Source organism: Rattus norvegicus, chromosome 9 (assembly GCF_036323735.1).
Source record: "Rattus norvegicus strain BN/NHsdMcwi chromosome 9, GRCr8, whole genome shotgun sequence".
Lineage (NCBI taxonomy): Eukaryota > Metazoa > Chordata > Mammalia > Rodentia > Muridae > Rattus > Rattus norvegicus.
The window spans coordinates 115,799,521-115,810,661 of record NC_086027.1 but is presented as its reverse complement, the minus strand read 5'-3'; the positions used below and the strand labels follow the sequence as shown (position 1 = coordinate 115,810,661).

At 43.0% G+C, this 11,141-nt stretch overlaps 1 protein-coding gene across 3 annotated transcripts in view; it reads right to left on the bottom strand.

The window, feature by feature from the left end:
• The window catches only part of L3mbtl4 (L3MBTL histone methyl-lysine binding protein 4), a 452,873-nt gene that overhangs the window by 383,931 nt on the left and 57,801 nt on the right, over window positions 1-11,141 (bottom strand). Inside the window, exon 1 of one of the 3 annotated variants that reach the window (XM_063267937.1) lies at window positions 1-5,887. This exon is cut by the window's left edge and continues 5,350 nt beyond it. The exons of the other annotated variants lie outside the window; for them this stretch is intronic. The gene's annotated coding sequence lies outside the window, so the exon portion shown is untranslated. Of the gene's footprint in view, window positions 5,888-11,141 lie in introns of those variants that run through there. 3 annotated transcript variants of the gene reach the window in all.

Genomic DNA, 11,141 nt, shown 5'->3' with positions numbered 1-11,141 from the left:
AGCAGATGGAAGGGCCATGGGATATGAAAGAAAGCACGGAAACATGATTATCTGAACAACAATTACAAATTACCAGAGAAACAATAAACACATTAATAAATGATACTGCCACAGGGAGAGGGACACCCACAGGCTGAAAATAATTGGGATTTCCCCTGGTTGTGTCATCTCCCACCACACAGAGAAGTTCGCAATCTCCACCCTTGCTCAGCCAGTGTAGTCCCAATTAGAAGCTGCAGTGGCCCTTGTTCAGCTACGGCGCATTAAGTCTGTACCTTACAAAATCCCTCTAATAACTTCCCTCCACTGCCTCACGGGAGTCACAATGAAACTAAATGAATTACTATGTCGCGATGCTAGCCCAGGCTCTGAGAGGACTGCCTCTTCTGTCTCCTCCTGTTCATCAAGCCTCCTTCCCTTCCTCTGAACAAGTCTGTCCTGCTGACACTGCATCAGCAGAGCTCCTAGGGGCAGAGAGATGCACATCAGCTACCCACCCGTTAGGGTCAGTATGGCGGCTGGAGGTATAGCCTAAAGGGATGGGTTCACACACTCCCCACCTCATACCAGAGGTTCGGGAGAAGTGACCGACACATCGGTAGCACTGAGCATACCGACGATGACACGCTTTTACCCTCCGGATAATATCATTCTCCACATAAAGGAATCGTGGCTTCCTTCGGGGAGATAAAGGATTCCAGAGCTCAGCAAGGGAAAGACAACAGCAAAAGGAAAATAAATGCCTCTCAAGTTCTGTTGCCCTGGTAAGCATTATCATCGCCGGTGACAGTATTGAGAGATCTTGTTAAGAGGCAAGCATTGAGCATTAGATGTGCTAGTTTACCTCTCACAATAAATAACTGACCTAACAGTATGCATATTGGTTCTGTTCAGAGAAAAACAATTGTGAAAGGACACTGGGAAAATGCAGAGACATGATAACCATATGAAACAAAACCACCAATGGAAGGTAATGCGTATTAAAAGAAAATGTCCCGCACACCAGTATTTGAAAGCAATGAGGAGAGAGATCAGAGGTAGGATGGAAACCTACAAAGTGATGAAACCATGGGGGTTGGTCCAGCTACTCCATGAAGTACTTGGAAATGTCTGATAAAGCTGAACCGGGGTAATGCTCTAGATAGCTATGATCCAAAAGGTATTAGACATACAGAACAACTCCAGCATGTGCAAAACCCCTGCTCTGTTCACTATAGAACTTACCTGTAGTGGAGGAAATGTCACAAGACCCTAAATACCCCTCAATAGGAAACCATACATGAGTATTTCCTTGGCTGTGAATATCACATAGCATTTACAGTCAGTAAGAATATTGAAACACATCCCATCATTCAAAATCCATAAAATACAGTCGAGCAGAGAGAGTAAGAGGCAGGGTGCCCAGGGGAGAGCACGTATGCCGGGTCCACTCATACAGTGCATACAAACCTAGGGCAAAACTTTAGTGTGCCACGTGCCAAGCACTGCTCTGAACCCATGCGCAACGCCCTGCGAGAACTGTTTTAGGTACTGTGCATGATCTAGCAATGGTGTTAAGTACATAGGAGTGTGTGGGTAAGTTATATGCAAACGCCAAGCCTCCTTATTTGGAGGGTGAGCCTCTGAAGGCTTTGGCATCCAAACCATTCCCTCAAACCCACTTATCACAGCCAGAGTAGCTTGGACCCCTGGGTAAACTTAACCTCTTTTGCTCCCTGCAACTGCTGTGTACTAAGCCTTTCTCAAGCACCACACAGCTCCACAACAGCCCACTGAGGCAGAACTGGCCCAAGTGACAGCATCAAGGAAAGTCCCAACTCCAGTCTGAACACCTTAACTGTCTCCGTTTCTAAAACAATGTCACTGCTTCTTCGGCAACAGCACGGAGGCAGAGTTTGTGCTAAATGGATAGGAGTCCTTTCTGTGTGTACTTTTCTCTGAGAGTAGGACTTTGCACAAACAAATTGCTTACCTAAGGTTGCATGGGCAGCTGGTAGCAGTCAGGTAGTGATATTTAAACAAAAGGAAATTGTGTGCCATATGGAGGGCACACTAAACTCACTATATATAGCACACTTTCCACAAATGCCATGCTGAATCCTCTCGTGGAATGAAATGTTCCTAGTATCACCTCACCAAGTACTGCTCAGAAAGATCACCTTCCAGAGAAACCCTCACAAAATACACTGGCATTCTGAACCCTGAGTCCTGGCTCCTTGGAATGGCGTGGTGACCAATGGATGGGGAAAACCCAGGTTTTGCAGATGTCAAACCATTTGCTTTCTGTGCCTTCCTGCTCCTAAACAGCAGCAGACCCTCATGAAAACGGTTCATCTGAATTTTCATCAGGCAAATCAAAGCTTGGACTACAAAGACTTCCTCACTCCCATAGCGATGAGGGGGGAGTCCAGCAGGGGTGGAGCAATGGGAATCTCATAAGCACTGAGACCAAGGTGAACCACCGTCCTCATGCAGCCACACTTCACAAAACAGACCGTGAAGGAAGGCACAAAGTGTGTAGAGACGTTGCCATCCCTCGGCAGAAGTGTAACATGTGTGAAGAAAAGCACATGCAAGAACACAGTTCGATATACATTCATGAATTAAGCTTGTGTAATGAACACCCAGACCAAGAGGCTGAACATCGCTAGCGGATTCCCGCCATCGAGCACTCTCGAGGGTCATCCCAACTCCTGACAGGATGGGCTGCTGGGCAGATGGAATTTTGCGGTGTGCTTGGTCCTTACCCATTGCTCAGCTTTGGTAGAAGCCTGTTTGTGACAGTCACCGCACCGTTGCGTGCACCTGTTCAGCCTTAACCATACAGAGTATTGTAGAGTGTGTATGTCCTTGCATTTTCTTGGTGATAGGTATTTGGGCCATTTTCAGGCTTAGGGCAATAAAAGTGGTAATTGAACATTCTGTGATATTTCTTTGCTAAAATGTACATTTAGTTCAGTTTTCTTTAGAGCCACAGTTGGATAGAATTCCCAAGTCATAAACTACATGCACTGATCTCCTACCAGTGTTATAATAAATAAACTCAAACCCAGAGCTTTAAAACAACATAGATGTTTTTCCTTAGGTAATATGGACCAAAAGTTCTACATGGGTCTCGTTAGGCTAAAATCAGGGCTTCGACAGAGCTGCCCTTCTTTCTGCAGGCTACAGGGGGATTAACACTTTTCTTTTTGCCTTTCCAAATTGCAGACTCTGTCAAAGGTCCTTGGCCTCATGGTCGCCTACTTTATCTTCTAAATTTGGCCAAGTCTTCTCTAAAGAGAACACTCAGCGATTCTTTACTCCCCTCCCCAATGTTTACAGGAACCTAGTGACTATACCAGGGAACCTGAATAATTAGAGTTACCCCCTGTTTTAATATTAGCTAATTAACATCAATTCTAGCTGACACTTCAATTTTGATGTTCCATGGATCTAAGGAAGAGCAGGTAGATGTCTTTGTGAGCCACAATTCTTCCTATTCTGCATCTATTTTGAAAGTGTTTTTAAAATTTATTTGATGAACTCTGACATTGCCAAAAACTCATTTCTTCCTTTCCTCACAGAAGCTCTCATTTCTTCTGTTCGTCTTATGATTCTTGTTAAATTGCTATTAAAAACCCTATGTTTTGAGAATGAAAATAAAATTTTAAGTTTGTAAATCTGTATGCCTATATAAATTAATGCCGATTTTGTGTTGTTGTTAAACAATGTCCTAGTACCTAGAAAAAAAAAAAGCTGGGTTTGGGCTCGTTTTAAACAATAGGGGGAAAGCAAACTAAAAAGATAGGAAAAACACTCTATGTATTTCTCGTTATGTGTTATGTGAGGAAGTTCTAGATTATTAAAAGACAGAAATGTGAAAGCAAGAGAAAAAAATCAGGATGAGGAAATCAGCCTCTGAACACTACAGTCTTTCCATTTTCGTAGAAATGGTGTTGCCTTTTGAAGATGCTAAGTTGTTTATTCCACGCATTCAGTTTCCTCTCAGGACCCCCGTCTGACCACACTACTGTGCCTTGTCTTAGTATTACACGTATTACACACCAACTTAAAACAAAGTGAAGAGTAAGGCTCCATCCGTGAAAATGAAACCTGCATTGACGATGTCTTCTTGGCGATGGGACATGGACAAGGCCCTTGAGTGTTTAATGTTTGTCTGTTGTAATGTTTGGAATGTTGTAATGTTTTGAAACAGAAGCTGTGTGTTGCACGTATGATTTGGGGCTAAAAACTGTTTTTATGGACACAGCAAAGAACTACCAAAAGCTTTTCCCTTCCTTGAATAAGAATTGGGATGCTCCCACTTACTGGCTTAGGCACAGGGAAGGAAAACTCTATGAAAATACTGAGGAAAACGATCACTGGAAAGTCAGAAGCTCAGACTTTACCATGTACAGATAAGAGGACCCAGCTCCCTTTGCCTAGCAAGGCAGATAGCAAAGCCACAGCCACAAAACGGGTCCATAGTGGCGCATCAATGCCTCAAAATGTGTTCAAACTCTGCACGGAAAAAAAAAGCTTCACTGAGGATGAGCTCAATATTATTGTAATCAGATAATTCATGAGGCAGTCTTTAGCATAAAAGTCAGAAAAAGCAAGCTACAAAGAATGGATGTTTGGGAAATCTTTTTAATCAAAATGGCAAAGAGGAGCCAGTCATGGTAGCATGTGCCTTTAGTTCCAGAACTTGGGAGGTCGAGGCAGGATGATCTCTGCGAGTTCAAAGCCATCTTGATCTACAAGGCGAGTTCCAGGAAACAGAATAGGTGAAGAGGACTGTAAAAGCAAATGTGTGTGTTGCCCTGAGCATTCTCCACCTCTTTGAAGTTAGAAAACAGCATGCAGAAGCTCCCGAAGAAGTAGATGAAAATGGGAAATCTTGAAACGAACGAACAAACCATTACCACCAACAACAACAGCTGCAGCAACAACAGAAACAACATTCTCCAAACTCCTCTAAAAAAGTAAAAAATTGAAAAAGAATAGAAAAATAGTAAGCAGTATGAAATACATACAGATGTAAAGATGTTCTATTTAGAACTGAAAACTGGTCAACTGGAGTTCAGAGATGACACATTCACCCAAATAGCCCAGAAGATCTGGTGTCATAAACTATGATAGAGAAGATACCGGGAGGATCCTTGATGATCTGTGAGTTGGACGTCATAACATACATCTACCAAGGAGGTTTACAGGTGGAGACCTAGGCAGAGATGGGGAAGTTCATAGAGAGACAATGCCCTGCTTCCCAGAGGCACATAATCCAGTAGAATGCTCACTGACAAGTGTTCTCAGACCAGAGATCACACGGGGAACTCTTGACACCCAGCCAGTACCTGTGACACCATCAGTTTCTCACCCTTTGGATTGGAACAGGCATGGCTTCTCATCATGCTGACAGTCACCTTGGTAGCTGGTGAATCGGAGCCAAGTTTCAGGCTCTAACTTTCCCTAATTTACTTTCTGATTAACCACTCTGGCTTTCACTTCCCCTTGTTTGTGCATCAGAAACAATACCAGGCTTCTCCCTAGAGATCTCAGGAGGTTTAAGCAGCCCGAGTATACCTCCAGTGAACAATTAGTTGATTTTTAACTTAGGAAAACCACACTTAACTTAGGAAACCACAGAGTTTCAGGGTAGAGAAGCAACTGGAAAGGGCTGGTTCAATGAAACCCATCCTAATGACCACAGTAATTGGATCATCTATGACTGCATCTAGGACCTCCTCACCCCAGACACTTGAGTCTGCCTTCCTCTAGGGTCTTCGGTCTCTCAGGGTTCGTGGATAGGCACAGAAGCAAACCAAACCAACCAACTTTAGGATTCTTGGTAGAGAAAATACACAAAGAAATTTTTTCCAGACTGTTAGGTTAGTTGAATACAAGCCTAATCTGCATAAGCCATCAAGTAAAGACAGAGGCAGGGAGACCGAAGACCCTAGAGGAAGGCAGACTCAAGTGTCTGGGGTGAGGAGACCCTAGATGCAGCCATAGATAATCCAATCCCTGCCTAAGGCTCTGCAGCTTTTGAGCTTAGTAACTTCTCTTCCTGCGTAAGCTGGTCTGAGCGGTGTTTCTATCTTTGTAACTAAAAGAGTCAAGTCTAATAAAAAGTTTGAAAGCCAAAAAGTACCAAAGACAACAACCACCGCAAGAGCACAGTCATTCTTTAACAGTTTCTCTGCGAAACACTGAAGATTAGTTGGATTCTAAGCCCAGTTATTACTTAACTCATTAACCCTGTGCAACTTTGTAAGCCTAATCTTCATTTTATAATGGCCCAGAGGTCTTCCAACTACACAAAAGGTCTCTCAAAATTGTAAGCTATTTGAAACAAAATTATTTTTATTCTGTTTATTTGAAATCCATTAATAGAAGTACAATAATATTGACATTTACAACATTCAAGTAATCAAAAGATGCCAGAAACTAAAAGTGTCAGTTAACTCAGGCACGATTACATCTGCTCATGGATACATTATCTGAAAGGCTGAGCCAGGAAGACTGTCCAAGTTTACACATTTGAAGGTGCTCTGGCAAAAGACAGAGTACTGGAACCAAAAGAAAAAAGGAAAAATACAATAGAGGTGTCAGTTGAATTTTTAAAATAAAATTGATAATAGTGATAATAAATGAGTTTTGAAAGATGCATAGGCAAAAGGAAGTCAGATTTTGATACTAAAAGCAGCAACAATTTGTGATGAAAGATCACATGTAGGATGCGGGAGGAACGGTCACATACATGGATCATGTGGAGGATGGGGAGGGGACACTCACATACATAGATCATGTGGAGGATTGGGAAGGAGCACTCACATACATAGATCATGTGGAGGATGAGGAACACTCACATACATAGATCATATGGAGGATGAGGGAAGAGAAAGCTCACATATATAGATCATGTGGAGGAGGGGGAGAGGACACTCACATACATAGATCATGTGGAGGATTGGGAAGGAGCACTCACATACATAGATCATGTGGAGGATGAGGAACGCTCACATATATAGATCATATGGAGGATGGGGGAGGAGAAAGCTCACATACATAGATCATGTGGAGGATGAGGAAGGAGCAGTCACATACATAGATCATGTGTAAGATGAGGAACACTCACATACATAGATCATGTGGAGAATGGAGGAGGAATACTCACATACATAGATCATGTGGAGGATGAGGAATGCTCACATACATAGATCATATGGAGGATGGGGGAGGAGAAAGCTCACATATATAGATCATGTGGAGGATGGGGAAGGAGCAGTCACATACATAGATCATGTGGAAGATGAGGAACACTCACATACATAGATCATGTGGAGAATGGAGGAGGAATACTCACATACATAGATCATGGTGAGGATGAGGAGGAGAAATGCATACATAGATCATGTGTAGGACAGGGGAGGGGAATGCTCACATAAATAGATCATGTGGAGGATGGGGAAGGAGCATTCACATGCATAGATCATGTGGAGGATGGGGGACGGGACACTCATATACATAGGTCATGTGAAGATGGAGGAGGGGAAAGCTCATATACATGGATCATGTGAGGATGGGAGAAGGGAATGCTCACATACATAGGTCATGTGGAGGATGGTGGGGAGGAACACTCAGATACATAGGTCATGTGGAACATTGGGGAGGAGGAATGGTCACACGCATGCTGCTAGAACTTGCAGTGCAACACTACTTATGAGAGGCCAGTAGTGAAAACAGGACATACTTGTGTCTATCCTCTTTCAGGGACAAAGATGCTTATTTCCTAATCACTCGATAATGCTACAATAATCTTCCCATAACCCGCGAGTGTCAAGGATTAATACCAAATAGTGTATTAAAATAGCATTTTCTCTCCATTCTGTCTGCAAGAAGACACGCATTGCCTGTGGCTAGAAATAAAGACCATGCCAAGCATCAAAAAGCCAGATATAAAGTATGCCCTAATACAATCCAAAGTCACCACACATTTGGTGAACAGCAAAGCACACTACGTACATTTCAATGCATCCCAACTCAGAAGGGTCGTGGGCTACAGTCAGACAGAGAATAGCCCTTGCTCGACCATTGCTCCCCCGTGTGCTGACTCGGCTCTGTGCCTGGTGATTGAGGAGAACAGTCTTAATCCTAGCTGCTGTGGCCTGCATGCTATTAGCAGGACAGTTGAAGAAAGGATAGGAGACACCCTAGCCGTTCAAACAAACGTCTGAAGACATTGGCAGAATGTGAGACAGAATGAATAACAACGCCTTAGAAGAAAGGCTGGGGACACTATTAAACCGCTCCTTTAAGAAGTGTTCAATATTGATACCCTCAGTGACATAGAGGTTGACAGTGTGTGGGAAGCCCAGACAGTGATGGCTGAGTCAATCCTGAATGTACTCAACCTCACAAGATGATAAAGTTTTAAAAAAAAATCTAATTTATTAAACTAACACATTGCACTTCCAATAACCATGAGAGATAAGAATGTGTGAAAGAATAAAGGGTGATTCTTTTTTAAAGATGTACATTCTAGGAATAAGAAAATGTAAATGTTTATTTATTTGTTTTATTGGATACTTTATGTATTTGGGTTTCAAATGTTATCCACTTTCCCAGTTCCCTCTTCTCCCATCTCCCCTCTCACTGCTTTTATCAAGATGCTCCCCCTCCCACCTACCCATCCCCACCTCAACACTCTGGCATTGCCCTACACTGGGGAAATAAGCCTACACAGGACCAAGGACTTTTCCTCCTATTGATGCCAGACAATGCCATCCTCTGCTACATATGCTGCTGGAGCCATGGGTCCCTCCTTGTGTACTCTTTGGTTGGTGGTTTAGTCCCTGGGAGCTCGGGGGTTTGGTTGGTTGATATTGTTGTTCTTCCTATGGGGTTGCAAAACCCTTCAGCTCCTTCAGTCCTTTCTCTAACTCCTCTATTGGAGACCCTGTGCTCAGTCTGATGGTTAGCTGCAGGCATCCTCATCTCTATCAGTAGGGCTCTGGCAGAGCCTCTCAGGAGACATCCATATCATGCTCCTGTCAGCAAGCACTTCTTGGCATCAGCAGTGGTGACTGGGTTTGGTGACTGCATATGGATCCTCAGGTGGAGCAGGCTCTGGATGGTCTTTCATTCAGTCCCTGCTTCACTCTTTGTCCCTGTATTTCCTCCCTTGAGTATTTTGTTCCTCCTTCTAAGAAGGACTGAAGCATCCACATTTTGGTCTTCCTTCTTGAGCTTCATATGGTCTGTGAATTGTATCTTGGGTAATCCGAACTTTGGGGCTAATATGCACTTATCAGTGAGTGAATACCATGTGTGTTCTTTTGTGACTGGATTACCTTGCTCAGGATATTTCTAGTTTCATCCATTTGCTTAAGAATTTCATGAAGGCATTGTTTTTTTTAATAACTGAGTAGTACTCCATTGTGTGGATGTACCACATTTTCTGTATCCATTTCTCTGTTGAAGGGCATCTGGGTTCTTTCCAGCTTCTGGATATTATAAATAAGGCTGCTATGAACAAAGTGGAGCACGTGTCCTTGTTATATGCTGGAGCATCTTTTGGGTATACCCAGAAGTGGTATAGCTTGTCCTTAGGTAGTACTATGTACAATTTTCTGAGGAACCACCAGACTGATTTCCAGAGTGGTTGTACGCATTTGCAATCCCACCAACAATGGAGGAGTGTTCCTTTTTCTCCACATCCTCGCCAGCATCTGCTGTCACCTGAGTTTTTTTTTTTATCTTAGCCATTCTCACTGGTGTGAGGTAGAATCTCAGGGTTGTTTTGATTTGCATTTCTCTGATGACTAAAGATGTCGAACATTTCTTTGGATGCTTCTCAGCCATTCAATATTCCTCAGTTGAGAATTTTTTGTTTAGCTCTGTACCCCATTTAATAGAATTATTTGGTTCTTTGGAATCTAACTTCTTGAGTTCTTTGTATATATTAGATATTTGCCCTCTATCAAATGAAGGATTGGTAAAGATCTTTTCATAGTCTCTTGGTTACCATTTTGTCCTAATAACAGTGTCTTTTGCCTTACAGAAACTTTGCAGTTTTATGAGGTCTCATTTGTCGAGCAAAAGCCATTGGTGTTCTGTTCAAGAAAATTTCCCCTGCGCCTATGTATTTCAGGCTCTTCCCCATTTTCTCTTCTATTAGTTTCAGTGTGTCTGGGATTTTTTTGTCTGACATTGTTTTCTTTTATTGGATTTTTTTAATTTACATTTCAAATGTTACCCCCTTTCCTGGGTCCCCCTCCAGAAACTTCTGTAAGGGTGCTCTCCCATGCACCTACTCCCTCCCACCTCCCTGCCCTGACATTCCCCTACACTGGGGTGTTGATCCTTGGCCGGACCAAGAGCCTCCTCTCCCATTGATGCTGGACAAGGCCATCCTCTGCTACGTATGCAGCTAGAGCCATAGGTCCATCCCCATGTATTCTTGGGACAGTAGTTTAGTCCCTGGGAGCTCTGGGGGGTCTGGTTGGTTGATATTGCTGTTTTTCTTATGGGGTTGCAAACCCCTCCAGCTCTTTCAGTTCTTTCTTTAACTTCTCCACTAGGGACCCTGTTCTGAGTTCAATGGTTGGCTGTGAGCATCCACCTCTGTACCAGTAAGGCTCTGGCAGAGCCTCTCAGGAGACAGCTATATGAGTCTCCTGTCAGCATGCACTTCTTGGCATCTGCAATATTGTCTGGGTTTGGTGGCTGTATATGTACTGGATCCCCAGAAGAGTTAGTCTCTGGATGGCCTTTCATTCAGTCTCTGCACCACACTTTGTCTCCGTTTTTCCTCCTGTGAGTATTTTTGTTCTCCCTTCTAAGGAAGACTGAAGCATCCACACGTTGGTCTTACTTCTTCTTGAGCTTCATGTGGTTTGAGAATATAGGGAGGTCTTTGACCCACTTGGATTTCATCTTTGTACAATATGATAAGAATGGATCGATTTGCATTCTTCTACATGCTGATTGCCAATTGAACCAGCACCACTATCTTTTTTCCACTGGATGGTTTTAGCACCTTGGTCAAAGATCAAATGGCAAGAGGTATGTGGGTCTTCAATTCTATTCCATTGATAAGCCTGTCTGTATCAATAACATACAGTTTTTATCAATATTGCTCTGTGATACATCTT